This window comes from Tursiops truncatus, chromosome 18, assembly GCF_011762595.2.
Source record: "Tursiops truncatus isolate mTurTru1 chromosome 18, mTurTru1.mat.Y, whole genome shotgun sequence".
Classification (NCBI taxonomy): domain Eukaryota; kingdom Metazoa; phylum Chordata; class Mammalia; order Artiodactyla; family Delphinidae; genus Tursiops; species Tursiops truncatus.
The window spans coordinates 9684997-9710908 of NC_047051.1; the positions used below are offsets into that span (position 1 = coordinate 9684997).

General features: G+C 36.7%; 1 long non-coding RNA gene across 1 annotated transcript in view; it reads right to left on the reverse strand.

Moving 5' to 3' along the window:
- Window positions 1–17161: 17161 nt before the first annotated feature.
- Window positions 17162–25912, reverse strand: part of LOC141276978 (uncharacterized) — a 75261-nt gene continuing 66510 nt past the window's right edge. The window contains exon 5 of the long non-coding RNA XR_012327468.1: window positions 17162–17193. This is a non-coding gene — a long non-coding RNA (uncharacterized lncRNA). The remainder of the gene's footprint in view (window positions 17194–25912) is intronic.

Genomic DNA, 25912 nt, shown 5'->3' on the forward strand with positions numbered 1-25912 from the left:
CATGTGGCTATTAAAAACAAAACAAAACAAAAAATCCCAAAATGATATGAAAAGTGCTCTCCAGGATATATTGTTAGGTGACATAAAAAAAAATGCAAAAGAGCAAAAACAGAATACTAATTTTGTGCAAAAAAAAGAAGAAATAAGAAAGTATACATGTATTTGCTTAGTTTGGCAAAAACAAAGGATGAGTTAACTAGAGAGAGTGTAAATGATAAAGCAAATAGAACAAAATGTTTAAAAAATATTAAAATGTTAAAAATTGGTAAGTCTGGATGATGGTTATATAGGTAAATCTGTCAAAGAGTATACAGGCTTTTTTGGACTGTTTTTGCACCCCCAAACTCATTCTACAAGGCCACCACCACCCTGATACCAAAAGCAGACAAAGATGTCACAAAGAAAGAAAACTACAGACCAATATCACTGATGAACATAGATGCAAAAATCCTCAACAAAATACTAGCAAACAGAAACCAACAGCACATTAAAAGGATCATACACCATGATCAAGTGGGGTTTATTCCAGGAATGCAAGGATTCTTCAATATAAGCAAATCAATCAATGTGATACACCATATTAACAAATTGAAGGAGAAAAAATATATGATCATCTCAATCGATGAAGAGAAAGCTTTCGACAAAATTCAACACCAATTTATGATAAAAACCCTCCAGAAAGTAGGCATAGAGGGAACTTTCCTCAACACAATAAAGGCCATATATGACAAACCCACAGCCAACATCGTCCTCAATGGTGAAAAACTGAAAGCATTTCCACTAAGATCAGGAACAAGACAAGGTTGCCCACTCTCACCACTCTTATTCAACATAGTTTTGGAAGGTTTAGCCACAGCAATCAGAGAAGAAAAGGAAATAAAAGGAATCCAAATCGGAAAAGAAGAAGTAAAGCTGTCACTGTTTGCAGATGACATGATACTATACATAGAGAATCCTAAAGATGCTACCAGAAAACTACTAGAGCTAATCAATGAATTTGGTAAAGTAGCGGGATACAAAATTAATGCACAGAAATCTCTGGCATTCCTACACACTAATGATGAAAAACCTGAAAGTGAACTCAAGAAAACACTCCCATTTACCACTGCAACAAAAAGAATAAAATATCTAGGAATAAACCTACCTAAGGAGACAAAAGACCTGTATGCAAAAAATTATAAGACACTGGTGAAAGAAATTAAAGATGATACAAATAGATAGAGAGATATACTATGTTCTTGGATTGGAAGAATCAACATTGTGAAAATGACTCTGCTACCCAAAGCGACCTACAGATTCAATGCAATCCCTATCAAACTACCACTGGCATTTTTCACAGAACTAGAACAAAAAATTTCACAATTTGTATGGAAACACAAAAGACCCCGAATAGCCAAAGCACTCTTGAGAAGGAGAAACAGAGATGGAGGAATCAGGCTCCCTGACTTCAGACTATACTACAAAGCTACAGTAATCAAGACAGTATGGTACTGGCACAAAAACAGAAAGATAGGTCAATGGAACAGAACAGAAAGCCCAGAGATAAAGCCATGCACATATGGTAACCTTATCTTTGATAAAGGAGGCAGGAATGGACAGTGAAGAAAGGACAGCCTCTTCAATAAGTGGTGCTAGGAAAACTGGACAGATACATGTAAAAGTATGAGATTAGATCACTCCCTAACACCATAAACAAAAATAAGCTCAAAATGGATTAAAGACCTAAATGTAAGGCCAGACACTATCAAACTCTTAGAGGAAAACATAGGCAGAACACTCTACGACATAAATCACAGCAAGATCCTTTTTGACCCACCTCCTAGAGAAATGGAAATAAAAACAAAAATAAACAAATGGGACCTAATGAAACTTCAAAGCTTTTGCACAGCAAAGGAAACTGTAAACAAGACCAAAAGACAACCCTCAGAATGGGAGAAAATATTTGCAAATGAAGCAACTGACAAAGGAGTAATCTCCAAAATTTATAAGCAGCTCATGCAGCTCAATAACAGAAAAACAAACAACCCAATCCAAAAATGGGCAGAAGACCTAAATAGACATTTCTCCAAAGAAGATATACAGACTGCCAACAAACACATGAAAGAATGCTCAACATGATTAATCATTAGAGAAATGCAAATCAAAACTACAATGAGATATCATCTCACACCAGTCAGAATGGCCATCATCAAAAAAATCTAGAAACAATAAATGCTGGAGAGGGTGCGGAGGAAAGGGAACACTCTTGCACTGTTGGTGGGAATGTGAATTGGTACAGCCACTATGGAGAACAGTATGGAGGTTCCTTAAAAAACTACAAGTAGAACTACCATATGACCCAGCAATCCCACTACTGGGCATATACCCTGAGAAAACCATAATTCAAAAAGAGTCATACACCAAAATGTTCATTGCAGCTCTATTTACAATAGCCTGGAGATGGAAACAACCTAAGTGTCCATCATTGGATGAATGGATAAAGAAGATGTGGCACATATATACAATGGAATATTACTCAGCCATAAAAAGAAAAGAAATTGAGCTATTTGTAATGAGGTGGATAGACCTAGAGTCTGTCATACAGAGTGAAGTAAGTAGAAGGAGAAAGACAAATACCGTATGCTAACACATATATATGGAATTTAAGAAAAAAAAATGTCATGAAGAACCTAGGGGTAAGACAGGAATAAAGACACAGACCTACTAGAGAATGGACTTGAGGATATGGGGAGGGGGAAGGGTAAGCTGTGACAAAGCGAGAGAGAGGCATGGACATATATACACTACCAAACGTAAGGTAGATAGCTAGTGGGAAGCAGCCGCATAGCACAGGGATATCAGCTCGGTGCTTTGTGACCTCCTGGTGGGGTGGGATAGGGAGGGTGGGAGGGAGGGAGACACAAGAGGGAAGAGATATGGGAATATATGTATATGTATAACTGATTCACTTTGTTATAAAGCAGAAACTAACACACCATTGTAAAGCAATTATACTCCAATAAAGATGTAAAAAAAATAAAAAATAAATTTAAAAAATCTTTCAAAAATATGCTATAAAAACTAAGCAAGAGATAGACATTAACAAAATTAATTTTAAAGTATTTTCAGTAATGCAGTCTGTAAAATACATTTAAATAGTGCATTAGCTGACAAAATCTTTCATCAACCTGTAAAATTTTCACTAACTTTCACTGTTTTAACAGTGATATAGCAAGGATAAGTCTGCAGGAAATTTATCAGAAGCATGAGAAAATGATGTTTTCACTGTGGGTTGCAGTTTTCATTTTAACACCTTTTATATTTATTGACTACCTGATTGCTTTAGGATCTTCCTGGGTTTCTTATAGCCCCTAAAATTCCTAGCCAAGGCCGTTTTCATTCATTCATTTCAACAGATTTATATCTATAGTGTCTATAATATGCTGGACACTGTGCTAAGTGCTTGGAGAAAGAGAATGATAGTTTTTTAACAGTAGAGGAATTGTCAGTAACTAGATAATGATCCAGTATGAAAAGTAAAACATTTTGAAAAACTAAATAATATGCTGCAGGTAAAGCCACAAAAACTAGACAAAATAGATTCCATTTGAGCTGGTCTTCAGGATAGCAGACAAAATGGGGAGTTGCATTCAGGACAGACAGGAAGAATGTAGGGAAGTATGGATGTGTGGAAGAGTATGGTATGACTGAGGAAGAAAATGTAGTTTGTGAGGATGAAGGGATCTGATGGACAGAGAGTAGAAGTGACAGATGTAGCACAGTACTGAAATTAAGTACACAGGCTCTTTATCAACAAGGGTGTCAATTCAGTGGCGGAAAGAATAGTTTTTTCAACAAGTGATGCTGGAACAACTGGATAGCCATATGCGAAAGACTGGAGTCAGACTCCTTCATTGGACCACACACAAAAAATTAATTCCAAGTGATCACAGGCCTAAATTTAAGTGCTAACACCACAAGACTTTTAGAAGAAAACATACAAATAAATTTTCATGAACTTGGGTTAGGTTAGGCAAAGCTTTCTTAGATATAAGCAACATAACAAACATAAGCAACAAAAGAGAAAATGAATTGGAAGTCATCAGAGTTTAAAAAATTTGTACTTCAAAGAACATCAGCAAAAAGTGAAATGACACCTCACAGAATAGGAGAAAATATTTCCAAACCATATATCTGATAAGGGCTTGTCTACAAGAATATATTTAAAAACTCCTCAACACTCTGAAACAACTCAACACTTTGAAAAGACAAATAACCCAATTTAAAAATGGGCTTACAAAAAATTTTAAAAGATTTAACAGACATTTCTTCAAGGAAGATATGCAAATGGCCAACAGGCATGTGAAAAGATGTTCAACATCATTAGTCATTAGGGAAATGCAAATCAAAACCACAGTGAGATAGTATTTCATACCCACTAGGATGGCTATAATAAAAGTCAGATAATAATAAGTATTGGTGAGGATGTGGAGAAATTGGAACCCTCACACATTGTTCGTAGGAATTTAAACTGGTACAGTCACTTTGGAAAACAGTTTGGCAGTTCCTCAAAAAGTTTAACACAGAGTTACCATATGACCCAGCAATTCTAAGTATGTACCCAAGAATAACAAAAACGTATGTTCACACAAAAATGTGTAGATGAATATTCATAATAATATTCATATAATCATAATAGCCAACAAGTGGGAAGAATCCAAATGTCCATAAACTGATAAATAGATAAACTAAATAAAGTTTATCCATAAAATGGAATATTACTCAGCAATAAAGAGAAATGAAGTACTGATACATGCCAAAATGTGGAAGAACCTTGAAAGCATTATGGGAAGAGAGTAACGAGGCACAGAAGACCACATGTTGTATGAGTCCATTTATATGCAATGTCCAGAACAGGCAAATCTATAGAGATAGAAAGTTGATTAACGGTGGCCAAGGACTACAGGGTAGGATTAACGGGGAAATGGGAAGTGACGGCTAATGGGTGGGGGGTTTCTTTCTGGAGTAATGAGAATGTTCTCAAATTGATTGTGGTGACGGTTGCACAACTCTGTATACAGGGTAAAAACCATTGAGCTGTACCCTTTTTTTTTTTTTGAGTTGTACACTTAAATGGGTGAAATGTATGGCATGTAAATTATATCTCAATAAAGTTGTGTTTTAAAAAAGTTTATGTCCTGTTAAAAAATAAAAATAAAAACACACACTCTAGAACCAGATTACCTAGGTTGGAATCTATCTTTACCACTTACCAGTTATGAAGCCCTGAGCTATCAGTAGTTACTTAATTTTTCTGTATCTAGTTTCTTCATCTGTAAATGAGTGAGTACTTCTAGCTGAGGTCTCAAGGGAAATTTTCACAGAGGTGGAATTTGGGTTGGTCTCAAAGACAGTTGTTTTTATAGATGTAGAGATGAAGACCTTAGAAGGGAGGAGACAGGAACTCACAATTCTGGAGGAGCGACTGTGTGCTAAGCATTCTACAAACATTAACTTTATTTAATGCCCCCTACTTTGTACTTATGAAAAAATTGACTCAAAGTGAAGTGATTACATGACCAAGTAGGAGTTCAATGGCCGGCCCAGAAGCTCCTGTGTCTGGCCTGAGTGATGGCTGTGAGGAGGCAAATACAGACAGCTGCAAGAGGGATGAGCTGGAGGCTGTCTGACAGCATGGGATGGAGGTGGGGGTAAGTGGCAGTCAGACTGTTTAGGAACTCTGATGGCCAGACAAGTTTTCTGGATTTCATCCCATGGGTGATCGGGAACATGCCTATAGGGAATAGGAACTGCCTGTAAAAAAAAGGCCATAAGCAGTAGGGATGTGGACGTATTTTACATGTAAAAAGCTAAATTCATTTTGTATGTTATTATATAACTCAAGTGTGCCTTTCAGAAACCTTACAATGTTACTCAAAATAGGCATAGTCTGAGAAGCTTGCCTTTAGTGAATTTTCCAGAAGAGAAATTGGTTTGCTTCCACAACTGAAAGATGACTTTTATAGATGAATTAAACTCCTATCCAAGGCTGAGAGTTTGTTAATTTGAGCTGCTGATTGTTATCAAATGACAGATGGATTTTGATGGGAGTTTTTGGAGCTAAGAATAGGTAATAGAAGTTTTAAAACTCATTGAAATTCTCAAAAGATGAACAAAAATTGTAGTCTCACTTTGTACAAGAGCTCAGTGAAAAGGAAAACCACCATATATGTAATTATTCAAATGGCACAACAGATTTGCACTGTATACTCATTTATTCAGTGGTGTTTGTTTTTGACTAGCAGCGTGAAGTTTTGCCTACGTCTCCTACTTGGAAAGAGATTCTTTCAAGGCCATCAACAAACAGAGCGTCCAGCAAGCATCTGAAGTGCCTAGGGGCTGTTAGAACTGGCACGCCACGGTTGGCACCAGGCAGTTGAAGGAACAAGTTGCAGATGCACACTCAGTCCCATTTTAGGTATCCCAACCTCACGTCATGCTGCTAGGTTAGTGCCTGTGTGTGGAAAGTTTCAAATGCAAGGGTGTGCTTTCTCTCTAAGCCTCAATGGAGATCTTAAACCTCCTAGAAGGGTGCTTTTGGGGAAAAAAATGAGGGAGTGCATTTTTGTTTACTGCAATAACTAGGAGCTTCTACTAGAATTTAGTGACTATCCTGAAAGCCATGGGACAGGCATGCCCAGGGAAGAACTGCCCTGCATTCTGCATGATTTCCAGACCTCCTTCCACATAAATTATTATCTGAGCTTCTCTGCAACTAGAACTTAATTCCATTTTAGAGACAAACAGAAAGTAGTTTTTACATGGTTTTAATACACACTGAATTTTCCAGCAATGAAACTACCATGTAAATTGTGGGAAGGCTAACATTTAGTATTATTTAGACTTATTTTAAAATGTTAAATATGACCATCTATGATTAAAGCATTTATTTTGTAATTACCTAGGTTTTTCAATACTGTTCCCATGCATTGATTATACAATTTCTCTATAGCTTCTTGTAGTAAAGCTTTTTCTAATCCATCCTCATTTTCTGTTGCCCATGGAAAGAAATGATCTCTAGTGTCTTTTTAAATATGAGTCTGACTGCATGCATTGCCATGAGGTGGAATTTCAAGAAAGGAGATAGGTTTTTTGTTCTCTGTCCCATGTTATAACACAGGGAATTAATTATTGTGACACCATACATGAACAAAGCTCAGCTCATTTGCAAGAAATCAAACTTTCTCATTTTCTCTACATAAGAGTTGACAATTTGTCTTAGCATCTAATCTTTACTTTAATTAAGGTTATTTTCTTTTGCCTTTTATCATACACATAAGTCTGTCGGTTATTACTCATCTCGACCCTGGTTTTATTCTAATTCTATCCTTACCTCTACTCCTTCATTTTCCTGTAACTCTTCTACCAAGTGGCTTCGCATATTCTTACCTCTTTTAAATCTAAAACTACTCATTATAAGCATCAGACTACTTCATTATATCTTCTAATATAATCAAGCTGAACATTATATATTAAATACACAATCATTTAATTGTAAATTACTTTCCTTTTATTTCATTATATATTAAATACACAATCATTTAATTGTAAATTACTTTCCTTTTTACTTATTACACTTCATTTATTATGTTGCTTTTCAAAATTATGTGTATCTTTTATCCATAAATTTCCTTTCAGAGTGGTAGAGTGTACTTATTTGTTATAAAACTTATTATGAAATAATTGTTATATTAAGTGGCCACAGTACTTCTATTATTGAAGCAAAACATTTTTTTTACCTTTTATATCTAAGGAAGCAGAATGTGACTTATCCAAGATAACATATAAAGAATGAGCTTTGGGCTGCCCTGGTGGCGAAGTGGTTAAGAATCCACCTGCCAAGGCAGGGGACACATGTTTGAGCCCTGGGCCGGGAAGATCCCACATGCCGTGGAGCAACTAAGCCCGTGCACCACAACTACTGAGCCTGTGCTCTAGAGCTCGCGAGACACAACTACTGAAGCCCATGTGCCACAACTACTGATGCCTGCACTGCCTAGAGCCCATGCTCCACAACAAGAGAAGCCACCACAATGAGAAGACCGCGCACTGCAACAAAGAGTTGCCCCACTCACTGCAACTAGAGAAAGCCCGTGCACAGCAACGAAGACCCAACACAGCCATAAATAAATAAATTTATTAAAAAAAAGAGCTTTGATATCTTAAAAGTTAGAACATCTTGACTTCTCCTTCTATTCTTGGTTTATGGCCTCATATCCACCGTTAAAATGCTTTACCATGTATCACTTGGCTACTCAGTAAATATAAGTTGTAGTTGGAGGTGATTATGGGAACTTTGTATAGAGCTAGTAAGTAAGCAAGCAATAGCCACTGTATATTGACCACATGCAGGCATCATACTCAGAACTTTCCATCTGTTATCTCATATAACCCCCATAATAATTATGCCAAATAGGTATGTTGTAATGTATGTTTGCAGATTAGTAAAATGAGGCTTATTTCGGTAACTTCTGTTACCTCAGCAACTTGCCTTTGATGATGAGGCTAGTAAGTAACAGGAGCCTACACTCAATCTTCAGCCTGTCTCTAATGCCCACATGTTCTGTCTCTAAAAAGAACAGTGTTCTTTAGTTTTGCATTAAGAAATGTAAAAGATAAAAATAATATTTTGGATTGCAGAGGGAAGTAGGAATGCTTTCAATAATTCCACTAAGGAAATCAATAATCCCTACAAGTATTTCAAATCAAAACAATGGAGGAAAAGACACTATAACTCACACCAGTGGCTTACTGATTTTCCCTAGCTATGCCATGATGATATCCCCTTTCTCACCACTTAAATTGATTCACTAATGTTGCTCCCCACAGACTGTGTCAAACAGCAAATCACAGAGTGACTTATAAAAAGATGTTATAATTTGTGCTATCAAAATGTGACTAGTCTGAACCGAGATGTGATGTGAAGTGTGAAATACTCCCAAGATCTTAAATACTTACTACAAAAAAGTGAAACATCTTATTAATATTTATAATTTTTATTTTATGTTGAAATGATATTTTAGAGATATGGGTTAAATAAAATATTTTAAAAATTAATTTCATTTGTTTCTTTTTACCTTTTTAATGAGGCTAATAGATTTTAAATGACATATTTGCCTCGCATTTGGGGCTTGCCTTATATTTCTATTTGTACTGTTATGGAGCATATGCATTTTCAAATAACCAATGTTAAAATCAAGTCGTGGGAAAAAAATTGAAGGACAAAAGCAAAACAACACTCAATACCTGGTGTGCTAGAAAAATTATTTGACTAAAGTTTCAATGTTAGTTTCTTCTGTCAGTCAGTAGAACAGATGCATACATGTTAACAAGTCATTTAATGCCTATTAACCTCAGTTTCTGTAAGATCAAGATAATAACTACACAGTAAGTTCCCTACATACGAACCTTCAAGCTGCGAACTTTCAAAGATGTGAATATGTGTTCGCATGTCCAATCACGTAAGTTAGTTCACGTGTCTGTTGTACATTGTCATGTGCGCTTTTGTGTACTTTACTGTATGGTACTGTATAGAGTACAGTAGTACAGTATCTTTATTTCAAGCCCAGGGTGTCTGGAAGCAAGCATAAAAGCAGCGGTATATAGTTGATTGCGTTAGTTGGTTACCCAGGCTAACTTTGTTGGACTTACAAACAAATTGGACTTACGAATGCATTCTCATAATGGAACTTGTTCGTATGTAGGGGATTTACTGTATTGCTTACCTCACAGGTTGTTACAAATGTAAAATGCAAATTATTTCATTCGTTCATTTATTCAACAAAAATTTATCAAGAACCCAGTATGTGCATGTACCGAGGATACAAAAAATAATAAATTGTGGTCTGCTTTCGAGGATATAACTTCTGCAATAGAAGATATAGAATATTACAGGAGATATAACTTCTGCAATAGAAGTTATAGAATGTAATAGGAGCCATGACAGGGAGGATCATAATGTGTCGTGTGCCGGTTTACTCTGTTTGGGGGATTAAGGGAAAGTTCAACACAAGAGGGATTAGCCTCTGATCTGCCTCTTGAATGTGCAGAGGGATTTACCAGGTGGGGAGGTCAGGGAACATCTTGTCTTTGTGTCTCTGAGGAGTGAGAGAGCAGAGGGTGTTCAGTGAACAACAGGGGAGATTAAAGTGCTGGCCGGTAAAGGAGAAGAGGGGTACCCATGTTTCCATGTCAGAAGGTTCTGGGCTGGAAATTTCTGATACAGAGTGAGAGAAACCCCAATTACTTGCCAGCTGTTGGTGATGGTGCCCATATTCTAATGTGATTTTGGAATCTTTGTTCCTTTCTTAGAGGAGGATGTTAACAAAAGTCATACATATAAATTAGTGGAATGTAATTGAATAGTATTCAATGATTAATTTCTGTAAAAAATTATATGGGTCAGAATATTCTTTTTTTTAAGCATATGATCAGCCCTCTGGATTAAAACAATGTCTCATAAAAGGTCCCACATTTTCAACTGGATAATTTCAGGGCTGCCTAGGGGAAGGGGCAGCTTCACAAAACAACTGGAGCTTACAAAAAACCCATTTAGACCTACCAGTATTTCCAAAGACTGAATTAGTGGCTAGAGGTAAATATACATCAAAGTTACTCATCTGTAGTAATGCTGCAGTCAATATGACTGAAAATTTTCCATGGGACTATATTTATTTGTAATAAAATTGCAGTGAAAATAATGGTGTGTGAATGACGGTTTCAAGATTATATATTTTTAAATATAGCATACTTATAAAAGGCAATTTCGAAAGCAAAAATTATGGCTGTCTTTTAACTCTGGTATTTTCCTTAATGCACTATTTACGGAGATTGCATTTCAAGAATAATAAATATAAACATGGACTAATCCTAAATCTATTTACAAGATGTGGGTATATCGTAGAACCTCAAAATGAAATAATACTTTGTTTTCAATATTAACTTTATATTATTTAAGAAACCAATATGCTATGCATTAAAGTAGAGAGATCTATTTTTTTAAGATAACAAATAAAAAGATAAAATCATGTTGTTATTGAATAGAAAATTTTTATATTTTCCTTTCAGATCATGAAACAAATAGGACATAAGGTGAAAAGGATGTTTTTCAGCTAAGGTCTATTATTTGCAAGAAATGGTACTGAAAAACAAACAAATTAGTCTTCAATGTTTCTGACTGAAGAAATTATTGATTATATCAAAGAAAGATTCTCTTAACAAGAAAATACTCTTTCCCTGCTGCCAACAAACTAGCTACCAAGTGTTGTATCTGCTTTCTGCTTTTCTGCTTTCTGGTCATGATCTCATCTATTCAAGGTCTCTCACCCTCTAGTAGAATCTGCCTCATTTCCCAAAAGACCACAAAGGGGAGAAACCAGGTACTGATTTGTCTTTTATCATTTAGGGTTTGCTCAAGTCTGGCTTCCTCCAAAGATACTATAGAGGCAACAACAGCAACCATAAGATCAAACCTCTTTCTTTGCTTCAATTTTGGTCTCCAGAACTCATTTTTTATAAATGATTACTATTTATGAGGGAACATTTAAATGAAGTTTTATTAAAATATTTGCAAAAGTAATTTTTCCTTGATTTTAAGGGTCCTGCCTGTGTCCTTGCCATATTTACACTCTAAATTGCTGGTATATAAATATAACAGAAAATATCTACATTTTGATCACTTTATGTATTGTTTGTTTATTCTCTTCCCCACTAACTGTGAGCTCCTCGAGGGAAGACACTGTCTTTTCCTTCTTTGTGTTCATTATGTAATGAATCATAATGCCTATGCAATAACTCAATAAATTTACGAATACATAAAATACAGTGGTTGGACAAGTAGTAGCAACGAGCAACTCCCAGGCCCCCCACCACCCCACAATCCCACTATACTCCTCAAGAAGTATTTGTTTAGTGAAAAGTACATGATCTTAAAAATCAAATAGAACCAGGTTTAAATTCCAACTTAGACACTCATTGAGCAATTTAATCTTACTGACCCTTATTTTTTATATGTAAAAAGTGAGGACAATACCTCTTACATTACAGGGTTTCTTGAGGATTGAATGAGTGAATATTCATAAAGAATCATCATAATCTAGCACACAGTAGGCACTCAATAAACACTGATCCTCTATCTTCCTCTAATATCCCAGACTTATCCTCTTCAAACTGGATACTCAGCAATGTGCCAAGAATGCCACAAAGCCACTGCATAAACACAGTGGTCTTCCTACTGCATATATATTTTTTCTAGATGGCACACAATTATCTTAATACAAAACAGTTATTCAGGAATTCTTCGAGTCATCAAATGTTTTTGAGCACCTGTTATGTAGCAGCAGTCTGTTGGGCACAGGGGATAAAACAATAAATAAGACATGGGCAATCTAATCTAATGGAAAGGAAGGAAGGTAGGTAGGAAGTGAGGAAGGAAGGAAAAAGGAAGGGAGGGAGGGAGGGAGGAAGGAAGGAAGGAAGAAATTAAAATCTGACAAGTGCTGTGAAGGAAACAAAAAGTTGCAGAGCTAGAAATTAGTGGGGGGAGGAGGCAACCTCTTCATATAGAGGGGGCAGAGAAGAGTTTTAAAAGCAGGTGGATTTAGGGGGCTTCCCTGGTGGTGCAGTGGTTAAGAATCCACATGCTGATGCAGGGGACACGGGTTCGGGCCTTGGGCCGGGAAGATCCCACATGCCGTAGAGCAACCAAGCCCGTGCTCCACAACAAGAGAAGCCGCCGCAATGAGAAGCCCATGCACCGCAACAAAGAGTAGCCCCCGCTCGCTGCAACTAGAGAAAGCCTGTGCACAGCAACGAGGACTCAACGCAGCCAAAAATAAATTAATTAATTAAATTAAGAAAAAAAAAGCAGGTGGATTTAAGCTGGATGATGAGGAGACAACCATGCTAAGAGTCGGGGACAAGCATTTAAAGTGGAGGAAATAGCAATGCAAAAGTCATCTGAATTCTTCAGGTAAAACAAATTTCATGTTTGCTGGCTTGGCAATTTCCCTGACTTCCTGTTATTGGGGGCTTTTTGATAGATATTTGGGAAGCACTGCCCCGGAGAAGACTTTGCATGCCAGGTGCAAGAGGTAGGAATGGTGGATAAAAGCCACTCTCCTTTCCATCTGTATTTAAATTGGCAGCTTACAAGGGCTATAAGTAAGTATCCAGAATAAACTGGTACAACTCAAATATGGAGCGAAAGAATGTGAACTAGATTTACATAGCTCTTAAGCTTTATGCTGCACTTGCATTTCAATGATAGAGATTCATACAAATTAATATAAAATAAAACCAAGTTTCCTCTCAGAACACGCTGATGCTTTCCTTTTGCTTCCTGTGGGCATACTGCCACGAATGGTAATTGCTTCTCTTTATGTAGCTATAGGAAATCACAATTTTATAACTTATTAAATTATTGTAAATTTCACTAGTCACACATTTACTGAAAAGCTCTGTTTTCACTAAAGAAATCTCAAGAGAGGGGATTTAAGTTGGATAACTTTCTTGAAGGAGGGATAATTTTATCTCATTTATCTTAGTGTCGCTAAGACCTTGCACAGTGCCAGGGACATAGTAGATGTTCAACACTCTATGAGTTAAAATGAAGTCATAATTTCCAATTGGGGTTGGTGAGGGGCATTGAGAATTTCTCGATCTTGGGCATTTGTCACTAGAAGTAAATGCTAATGAAATGGAAGAATATTCCATAGCATATGCTTCTGTTCATAATCATTGGATTTGGCTGCACGTTTGACTCCCTGTGTGCCCTGCACCTCTATCACTTGGGAAATTCTTTTTGTGACAGAGCCTTCATATTCTTGATAATGGGCCTAACAAAACTCCATAACACAATGAAGCTGAGGGGGCAGAAAGTAATTACAGTACTCTCAGGAAGGAGGGATAGTTATGGCCAAGAAACTTGTTTTGAAACTATGCTTGGAGGAGCTGTCCGTGTTGCCCTAATGAAATTCCTGAGAAAAAAATAACATAAGTGATTTCTTCAGATGTGACCTTATTTTCCCTAGGTTTTTAACTCATTTTCTAAATGGAAGAGAAATTTTTTTTTTTTACACTCTGGAAGCGAAATGTACATTGTATGTGAAGAACAGTTTATCAGTACAAGATTCAAATATTCTTGATAGTGAGCAATACTGGAATTTGGCTTTGGTCTCCTATTTACAAATTGAAGAAAGGAAAAATACATACCATGAGAAACTGAATTTAAGGGCAGATCAAGTCAACTACAGCTATATGGGTTAGTTTTTAAACATTTATATTCACTTTTCAAAAATGAATTAATTTTTCATTCCATTAGGAAGTCATACCATAATATGTACCATTTATTTCCATTTTGACTTTTTATCTCACAAAGGTCACAGTGTTGATCGGCATAAACTCAGAATTTACTCCACTGTTACCACAGCAAATATTCCTTCCACAACTAGGCTGAAATATTTTGGTCCTATTGGACAGTTTATTGGACCCCTTAAAAAAGAGTGTAGTTATTTAGTGACACCCTCTCTTAAACTATTAGTGAAGGTAAGCACATTGACCGGCCTTTAGACCACCTCCTTGTGCCTAAGCTTTTCTGCTTGAGATCACTATTACATTGGGTTCCCCATTTATCTCTCTCCAGTGACTGAGACCAGAGGAAAATGTGGATCAGGCCACACAAGAAAGAATCATTAGGAATCACCTTACAAGGGCAAACAGTGAGGCTGGGTCACAGTATGTCCTTTTTCTATGTCATGTTACATCTTACGTCTCTCTATATTGAATAGCCTCTTCTGTCTGACCTCTATATTACATCTTTGGTAAAACACACAGAGAGAAGCTCTTGGACACTCCAATCAAGAAGCAATGATGGGAAGCCAAAAATGAGGGGATCTGACTTCACATTTTACACACAGCAGGAAGGAATGACCATTAAAAATTTGAATCGTAAAAATAATCTGAAAGATGAGATAAAAAAAAGAGGACAGCTGTTATTGAAAAACCCAAACTTATGGACTATTTTACATTTGCATGGAAATTTGAATTAGGCTTCAAAAATTCTCCTCTGATTTACATGTGAAGAAAAATTGTCCTCAGACTTCCCTCACCAATATTTCCTACTCCCAAAGCGCTTTCCATAAAATTTATGTGAAAACTGATTTGACTCTTTTCTAGTTTCTGCTGGCCTGCTTGCCTATTCTTTTTTTTTTCTGTCAAGATGAAACACTAGCTGGCAGAGTGCATAAGCAGCTAAAAATTGAGCCTCTGGTCGATTGAAGCCCCACTGCGTGATACCTGAATACTTGTAGGTAAGCTCCACATCCAATCTGGTGCATTTACACCGGATCAGAGTCACCAAAGACGGACTTCCTCATTGGAGATTTGTTAGAAAAGTACTTGTCAGTTCTGGCCAGGAGTTAACGGCAGTTGTTTCTTATTTACTCTCTTGACTGTAGCTTTTATGTGATGGAAAGTATTTTTTAACTATAACAAGTTTGATTTGCTTATGATAAAAAGAAAATAAATCTATCACATTCTAGTTAAAACCTTCACATGCTACTTTTTTGTGTAAATCCCTCATTTGGTGATTTCTGGAGTGAAGTACAGTCTTTGCTGACGTAAATTCAAGATCAACTCTAGCTCAGGTTGGAATTTCAACAAGAGAGGTGAAGCACAGAGGGTTCTACTTATGGCATAGTTTACAACTGGGACATGTTCGTAAGATTTTAAAAGTGGGCTTTGCTTATTCCCTACTTAGGTGTCAGTTGGTTGAAGGTTATGTATTGTTAAGGTCTCAAATATAAAAATGGATATGGACAAAACTGTGCATGCTTGATGCTACAAGCATTTCACAGAACAGCAGAAGAAAACTCGGTCTGGTGATTTTGCTACAGCTGGTGGGCCCTGCACACTTGTTGGTCCAGTGTGAAAGTCTCCTTACAAATCTCCCCAGGAGACAGAAGAACAGCAGAAGACTATATCCCAGAGACCCAATGCTGATGCTAATTTGAACTGAAGCTGAGATCTTGGGTATCTGAATAGGGACTAAAAGTTTTCTCCAACAGATTAAAGAAAAAGAGGTCTTCGAAAACGAAAACAATGATGGTTACCGAAGATAAGGGCAGCACTAGAGTATTATTTTTTAGTGGCATTATTTGACAAGATTATTTCAAAAAAAGCCTTTAAAGATATTAACTCAGAGAAAAGAAGTTTTAATTTTTTCATTGAACTTTTCCAGAAACATATTATCTTCAACATGTAAAGAATGTGTGTAGTGGAGTTACACAAAGTTTTTGAAGTGGCTTCCTTTCAAGTGTAAACATTTAAATGACCATATGAAGTAAGGACAAATGAGAAGATTCAGAATATGTCCACAATGACTGTTCAAATAAAGAACTGTTCAAATAAAACAACAGCTGCTAAACCGTTGGTAAGAAGTGGTGGTTCAGGGGGTTGTTAGCTGTTATTTTATGTAGTTATTGAAATAAGAAATTCAATAAATTAAGATGTGAAACATTTAAATAAAAAAAAGATGTAAAACATTTTGATTTACACAGAACATTTCCAAATACAGAAGCTATACAAAGAAAAATTGCTACCCTTTTTTATTGTTAAGAGGATTCACCTGAGCAGTTGTTTTGGTACGGGTGTAATCTTTTGTTACTACTTTATCTATAGTATATATTTCAAGATAAAGTCTGGTTAGGCAAAGGAATTTCTTTTTTTAATTTCATTAAAAATTTTTTGACATATGGTTCGCATATAACAGTATAGTAGTTTCAGGTGTACAACATAATGATTTCACTATCTATACAACATATTTGTATAGACAGCGAAATGATCACAACAGGTCTAGTTATGCAAAGTAATTTCTATCCGTATGGAACCAACTGTACAAAACAGGAATTAAACCCACAATATGGCTGCACGAGTACCAGGGAAAAACTGAGTGAACTGATCCAGTTTTCAAGACGTAGAATATACTCTAATTTAACATCATACTGTGACTATCAATTATTCAGCAAGACTTGTGGCATGCTTAAATTTATAGTGACTAGGCAAGGCTCTTCAAACAACTTTTATAGATAAATAGTAAAACAGACTTCATCAAAGAGACTTACCTGCTCTCTCTTTGCTTTGTTTGTCAGAGAGCACCTGTATAAAAAAATAAAAACTCTCTTAATATCTCAAAATTACACTGTCTTCATCAAGAATATCATCACTGAGTTTGAAAAAAAAAACCAGATTGTAAAATTAGAATCGAATGGCCTCCAGAAATGAAAGTAAAATACCAATTAGCATATTAGGATTGAATGATTTTAGTGTGCACAAAGTATTTGGAATAATACAAGTAATTAAAATACTCATTGACAAAGAAGATGCATGAAGTTTATTTTTCTCAGACTTATGTAAAGATTTACACTATACTATGCGTCCATTTAGCAACTAGAGGAAGACTGAAGTCTAGTTTTTGTTGTCTACTCCACTGTCCTCATGTCACCAACAACCTCCTTAGTGCTAAAACCATCCCCTGCCTCACTTTATCTCTCAGTAACATTATAGCAGCCAAGGCAGCTGAGCACTCCTCCCGTCGAAAGCTTTATCCTTCTAGGCTCCTGTTCTCCCATGTGGTCCCTGCTATCTCTTCTACCTCTCTAACTGTTCCTTTTCATTTTCTTGGTGGATTCCCTTCTTGCCTGTGCCATTCTTGCATATTGATTTAATTTACTTTTGTTTTATTTCGTTTTTCAGACATGGCACAGGGCTGGCTTCTCTTTTTACTTTGCACTTTTTCCAGGGTGATCTCATCTACTTTCCATCCATACCCTGATAACCTCCAGATTTATATCTCCAGCCCACATCTCTTTCCTTGAGCTTCAGGCCAATAGAGGAAACTGTTTATTGGACATCTGTGTTTGGACATTTCACAGACACCCCAAACACCATGTGTTCGGAGCTCAACATTATCCGCCCCCTCACACATACACCCAGCCCCAAACTGATACTCTTTCTGTGTTCCCATCTTAGTGAAAGGCATCACCATTGCTGTGGACTGAATGTGTGCGTCCCTCCCCAAATTCATGTGTTGAAGCCTAATCCCCAATGTGATGGTATTTGGAGGTGGAGCCTTTGGGAGGTAATTTGGTTTGGATGAGGTCATGGGGGTGGGTCCCCATGATGGGACTGGTGCCCTTATAAGAGGATGAAGAGCTCAGAGTTCTCTGCCATGTGAGGACTCAGCGAGGAAAATGGTCATTTGCAAACCAGGAAATGAGTTTTCACCAGACACCACATCTGCCAGTGTCTTGATCTTGGACTTCTAGCTTCCAGAACTGTGAGAAATAAATATTTGTTGTTTAAGCCACTCAGTCTATGGTATTTTTGTCATAGCAACTCCAACTGATGAAAACAACCATCTACCTGGTTGCTCAAATTGGAAACCCATCTTTGACACTTTTCTGTCCTTCCAGTTAAATTCTGTTTATGCCTACTCTCGAATATTGCTTGAATCTATCTTTTCATTTCTACTTCCACATCCTGGGCAACATTCATGTCATGCTTAGATAATTGCAATAGCTTTCTAACTTCTAGCTTGACTCTATCTAGTCTTATTTCCCCCCAATCTATTCACATCCAGTGTGATGTTTCTAAAATACAATTTGATCATGTTGCTTTTGTTCTTGGAACTGTTCAATGGTTCCCCATTACCCTAAGAATAAATAGAGTTTAGAGGTTAAGATCTATGTTTAGCAATCAGAAAGGCAGTTGCTTGCTGCGTGACCTTCAGAAAGTTACCAAATTTCTCTGAGCCTCATTTCCTCATCAGGCAAACAGGGTTGCTTTGAGGAGTAAGTACAATAATTCATGTGATGTGCTGAGCAACAAGTGTGGCACAGAAGAGACATACAATAAATATTTGTTGATTATTCTGAAGGAATTTCTCAAAAACAAAGACTTATATTTTATTAACTTTTTCAAAGCATCATGTAAATAATACTCTACGAGAGTCAGGAATGAAAGAGACAAAACGCCGATGCAGGCACCAGTTTCGTGGAAGACAATTTTTCCACTGACCGGGGTGTGGGGTGGGGGTGATGGTTCAGGAGGTAATGAGAGCAATGGGGAGCGGCAGATGAAGCTTCCCTCGCTTGCCCACTGCTCACCCCCTGCTGTGTGGCCCAGGTCCTAACAGGCCGCGTACCACTACCAGTCCGTGGCCCGGGGGTTGGGGACCCCTGCTCTATACCACAGTTCCTTGCACCCTATTTTTATTCTCTCTCTCTCTCACCTAATTTTATGTCTCTGTTCACACTTACACTGGGTAAAAGCAAGCTCACAAAAGGATTGATGACTAACAATGAGAAGATTCACGTTTCCCAAGGATATTCATATTTTAAAGGCAACGTCTGATGACAAACACCAAGTACTGAATCTCTAATGGTAAAACTTGAGACACTGTGACCTGGAGGAGGAGAAAGCTCTCTCCACGTTTCTCAAATAATATCAAGTAGGTGACTATTTCCTACTCTAGAAAGAATTCAACTGACTGGAGTAGTGTATCATACTTAAATGGGTCTGACTTGATTTGGAAGCAAATATATTTAATGACTATTTGATTTGGAATAGCAAGTAGAATGAAATTAGAAATTTTATTTACTTTCTAATTTTTGTTTTAATAATTTAAAAATAATTTTTAATAATTTTTGTTTTAATAATTTTGTTTTAATAAATTTTTTGTTTTAATAAGTTTTGTTACCTGAACATAATAAAACATTAAGAATCTTTTTTTTTTTTTTTTTTTTTTTTTTTAACGTACGCGGGCCTCTCACTGTTGTGGCTTCTCCCGTTGCGGAGCACAGGCTCCGGACGTGCAGGCTCAGCGGCCATGGCTCACGTGCCTAGCCGCTCCGCGGCATGTGGGATCTTCCCGGACCGGGGCACGAACCTGTGACCCCTTAATCGGCAGGCGGACTCTCAACCACTGCGCCGCCAGGGAAGCCCAAGAATCATTTTTAAATATCATAATAATGTTTTAATAATCATTCAACATAGAAATAACCCAGTGGGATTCTTCAAGCTCAACTGCTTAAAAATTCTCAGTTATGAGCTAAGAGCAATTGCTGCAGGGAAATGTCAGCCTGAGGGCTTAAAATGGAAACAAAACATAGTAAGTAGGCTTTCTCAATCACTCCTTGAGATTGATTGCTAATAGAGCTACTCGCACATTAATAATGACAGTAATAATAAATAATCATTGACAGAAGAACTAAAGTCAGATTACTTGATTCCAAAATAAATCAGTGCAACCCAGGTGAAATAAGGATTTCCAGATAAAATAAAAGTATTTGACAAAAGTATGGCGAAGTATCCTTTAGTTCTAAATACAGAATGTTGCACTGAAAGGTGCAGAGTTTGAATTTGGTAAATGTATATGGAATATTAAAAATATTAACGTTGTTACGATGAGAAAAAAGTAGAAATTAAATGCCTGAAATTAAAGCAACAAAAATTAGTGTTCCTGAAAAAAAATAATTAAAAATATTTCTAAAGTTTAAAGATGTTGGAGATATTTGAAAATGAACCCCTAATGCATGTAACCATTTCAATAGTACATGAAAAATTAGACACAGAAGTGTAGGGACACTCCTTTCCCAGGAAAACTGATGAGACAAAGATTAAATATATATATTTTTTACTATGCTATGTCAGTTCTAAAATATTCATAAATGTGATGGTGAACATATATTTCCTTACGGATATACAGCAATATTTTAGCATAATAATTTTCATTAAAAATCACTAGATGACAGGAGCTGAGAGGAAGAGGGAATGGGGAGCTGTTGTTCAACAGGTACAGTTTTGCAAGATGAAAAGAGCTCTGGAGATGGAGGTGCTGATGGTTGCACAACAATGTACTTATGCCACTAGATTGTGCACTTAAAATGGTTAAGATGATACATTTTATGTTATGTGTATTTTTCCACAATTAAAAAGAAAAAACACAAAAATTAGATGCACATAGTCTATTGCCACTTGTTATATGTAACCTCCCACTATCTTACACTTCAAACCACTCTGTTTGGAAATCCAAATAGAATAGGTCTAAGATCCAAAACGTGACTTATGGGTACATAATAAGGGAACTGCCACTAACCTGGAGATAATTATTTATACTCCCTAAAGTCATCATGAGATTACAGTCTGCTCTAGAAACATAAAGAAGGAAAGGTGCTCTTTGGAGAAAATGTGGGATAATGTCATTCACTGATGCCAGGGCAATTAGATTAAAACTCTCTAGACAACCAATGGGTTATTTCTCTGGATATTTCATTATCTGTTGAGTGTTTAGTCAACATATAGAAACACTCATGTCTAGCACTATGCTGGGTGTTTGACCCTTTTTCTCTGTTGTATAGATGGCTGGGGGCAGGTAATTATCCCTCTGGAGATTCGGGAACTCTACAACGGTTAGAATTATCTCATGGATAAATCCTAGTAAATTCCTTTGAAGTATGTCTGAGTCACTTGCCTCGTTTGGTGAGATCCTCAGAAGGTGTTAAGTCTTTAATACCGCTAAAGCCATAATAATTATAAATCCATGTTCACAGAGTCTAAGAATAACAACATTTTAGGAATTTGTTTTATGAACATGAATTTAGTACACAATTGCTTTTTGGAACAAATTTACCCAGATATGTATCATAGACAAATATGCAGACTGAATGAATAGATAACCATAAAAACATCCAGATAATTTTTTATTGGGAGGCGATGGCCCTTGGAGCTTGTGATGATCAATCAAGTCAATAAATACATCGACTACTATTGTCCAAGTGAAACCAAAAAGCTGTTCCAACACCTGCTGTTCCTGAAACACAAAGGGCCCATTTGTTCCTAGTGCCCTTGCAGTAAGCCTTTAAAACTAAAAGCAGCAGATAAAATCCCAAAGTAAATAAACTCTTAGGAAAACATGTAAGCCATTTTACTATTTGCTCTTTACTTTGTCCAGAATACACCTGTTGGTTTTAAACTCAGCAAATTATACTCAGCGGTGACCCTGACTTAAACATTACAGAATACTGTCCAAGTAGCAATGAGCAGATAAGGTTAATCACCAGATTACCACTGGAAAGCTGGTTTCCTTGGACAAATATAAGGGATGTGAGTATTACACACTGACTTTGGCCCAAATAATTTAAGACTCACTGACTGTGATGTAGGTGAATATATATCTCAAAAAGAAACTTTTCCTAATCTCTCTCATGTTAGCTACTTAAAAGATTATGCACAAACTATACATAAAAATGAAAGAGAAAAGGAAATATTTAAAAGCATTGTAATCTCCAATTCCAGAGTCCTTTTAAGGAGCCCTGCTAAGAGAAAAGTTTCAACCAGAGTAGCAGTTCATGAAGAAATAAGATGAAAATTTACTGTTCCTCAATTACCATACTAAGTTCTCATTACTGACTTTAAATTTGAATTCAAAATATTCCAAGAATAGCCTTGTAGAGAAGTTTCCAAAACTTTTGATTTCTGTAAAAATTCCTTATAGTGGTTCCTACCTAATTGTCAAAGCTATCGCTTCCCTGACTCAGGCTGAGAAAAGCCTGTAGTAACTCTTAGTTAGTGGGGGTGTGGGGAGAAACAGAAGATAACAGATTTCCTCACAAATAAGTACACTATGAGAGCCAAATAAAAAGCTGTTAAAAAGGCTAGAGAGAATACATAACATAATTTTAAATCTACTCTTTCTTTTTATTTGATCTTCACTGATTTCCTTTAGACTTGAGATATAGAAAGTAATGCTTATTTTCAGTGCTATATGAAAATTTCAGTAAAGCTTAAGCATAAGAGTCAAATGAAAATCTACTTTTATGGATTGAAAAATATTTTGATTCAGCCCATGATGTATGAATCTTTCCACTTATAAATTTAAATTTTGGAATATGTATATTAGTATTCACATATTTGAATAGAAGTAGTAAGTAAGGCATAATTTCAGACATTTAACCTAAATGCAAAAAAATATATAGTCTTTACTAGTTCAGTGAGTCTAAAGTGATGTTATTTAATAAACCATGTCATTTTAATATGCATGCTTGACATCTGCTGCTGATAAAAAGGATTTTATATTTTATAGTTAACATTTAAAGAAAAAACACAACTGTAGTTTTGCTATTTATCACAGACCACAGATGGCATAGGCCACATTTGGGTGGCTTCATTTCCTTCTTGAATAGTTTATATAAAGAGGCCACTTGTTTTCCCTCTTTCTGTGTATGTTTTATATAAGGTTTGGATCAAGTCCCAGAAATGAATAAATGAAGGAAGAAAGGAATGCCTCAAATGAAAATGAAGTTTCTTAATAACATAACTGATTATAGAATTTTCCTGGATCAAGCCTAGTTAATAAAGTTCATTCTAAAACAATGATCCAAGGAATTTTCATCTGGATAAATAGTTGAAGTAAGTTTTCCAGAACTGCGAAAAACCCTCAGGACCTAAAAAGTTCCATCCTTTGAACAACTGCATTTTCTCTAGGCAAAGTGGACTAATCCTTTGATTCAAGGCAGATTTTGCCAGGAGCCTGTAGGGAAGCAGCAGCTGAGCATGATGCTGCAGAGACAGCCAGACTGCTCTGGAGGTGTCCAGATGCTCTCCTTGTCTCTGGACCATGAACCTGGAACATGGATCTTCTTGTCCTGCTTTCTCAGACTTCCTGTGTTCCTCCCTTTAGATCCTATGCTGATGGTCCTGCTCCAACTTGGACATTGAGCTTGGTGTGTCCCCTGACTCTGACTGACCCCAACACACCAGCTCCTGACCCTTTCCTCTAGAAGATGTCACTGCTTATCTGGAGGCATCAATGCAATAGTATAAAACATATATAAATTTTCTTTAAATTGTGTTAGAAGAATTAAAAATCAATGACTACACTTACACGAGAATTTACCAGATAGTAATAACAGAAATATTATGAGACACTCAAAGTGACAAACAAAAGCTCTGAGTGCAAAGCCAATGGATTAATATATGAGAAATGGGAGTGTGAATTAATTAGCTCAAAATCAAACTTTTTTTCTCCTTATTTGGTTCAGAATCCTTTAATAATCATAAAAAGTGTTTGGTTTCATGATTTACCTACGAATTTCCTAGCCCAGTAACAAACTGCAGCCCTAGTAAAAAATGCTTTCAATACCTTGGTCTGGCTATCCAGCTTTACAAGAGTCCTGATCCACCCTAACATAACTGGTAAGAGTAAAAGACTCCAAGATTTGATAATCTAGAAGGGTAGATAAGACATACACACAGAAACCAACAGAAAGCTATGCAATGAAGAATTTATTATGATACAGAATTAACTGATTTAGATAAGTGCAATTAACATTTAAGAATACCTTAAAGATAGTAGTGAAAGAACTTTCACTACATTTAGGTGTGCTGTTGAAAATCCAGCTGGATGAAGATGAAATTGAGTTCTCTACTCTGAATGAGAGTCACAGTCTAGAGCAGAAGACAGCCCCATAATGAGAAGGTTGTGACCCTTTGGAACAAATATACCAATAGAGGTGTACGTAAGGAATGATGGTTGCACAGAGAAAGGTGTAGTGGGCCTCATGAAAAGAATCGGGGGGGCGGTTGTATAGAGAATAATATTTAAGATCGCTCCTAATGAATAATCTCACTGGTAAAATAAAAGGGAGAGGGGAATTCCAGAGAGAAGGGACAACATGTACAAAGGAAAGGGGCAGAGGAAAGCATGACTCTGGGGAAATGCTGTAAATCAGTTATAGGGAAGAGTGTAAAATGATGGGGTTAGAAAGATTAAGAATGGGCTAGATAATAGAGGAATTTGTATACTATACTAAGGCACTGGGAACGATGCCTATGGGTTTATAAGGACTCCAAAATTATAGGCTGTAATGGTAATTCAGAAGCAACATAAGGGATGGATTGGGGGAGGAAAAGTTTGGACACAAGTCAGGGGATTGTTCAGTAGGTCAAGACCTCGTGAAACAAAAGGACCTGAAATAGACTATGTGTGAGGATGTGGTCATTAAGAGTCATAGTTAGGAGGGGATTGAGAGCAGGGAAAGAGAGAGAGAGAAGGATAGAGAGAAGTGTCTTGGATAGTTTTTAGGTTTTACTTAGGAAACTGGTCCACAGAGGTGTCACGCTGATGAAGATGAGCAACAGGGGAGGTGGTCAGAGGTTTGGAATATAAGGTAAGGAATTCTACTTTTAGACACATTGAGTTTGAAGAGACTGTGGGACACCGAATGGGGGCTGTATAAAGAAGCTGGAGTTCAGGAAAGTGGTCTGGACTGAATGAATATGGAATATCAGTGAGAATTCCAGCTCTGAAAGAAGTGGAGCTTGTTAGGGGAAAGTGTGATTATACCGAGAACAAGAGAGGTGAAGACAAAAGTCTGGGGGCATCATAGTATCTATGACGCTGAAGGAAATGACTGAGGGAAAGCAGCCAGAGAAAAGAGTGATATAGAGTATGACAAAAAAGGGAAGATTTTAACCAGGAGGAGTAGGTCAGTAGAAAAGGACTGAAAATGGACAACTCTGAAGATACCAAAATTTGGTAACTATGAAGTGGCCTTGGCTAGAGACAGGGAATAGAGATTTGAACAAGATAAATTAAGGAATACATGGAAAATAAAGTAATCTAATCTCAAGAAGCTTGGCCTAGCGAGGATGAAGAATGCAAAAGTGCTAGCATTAGTGAAACCACACAACTCAGATTGGGACTTGAACTCATGGTCTTTTCATTGAGATCACACACCTGGTCTCAGGACTTAATGAAGCTCAGGTTCTTGATGTCTCCTCGCAGAAAGAATTCAGTGAGAGACAAAGTGATAGG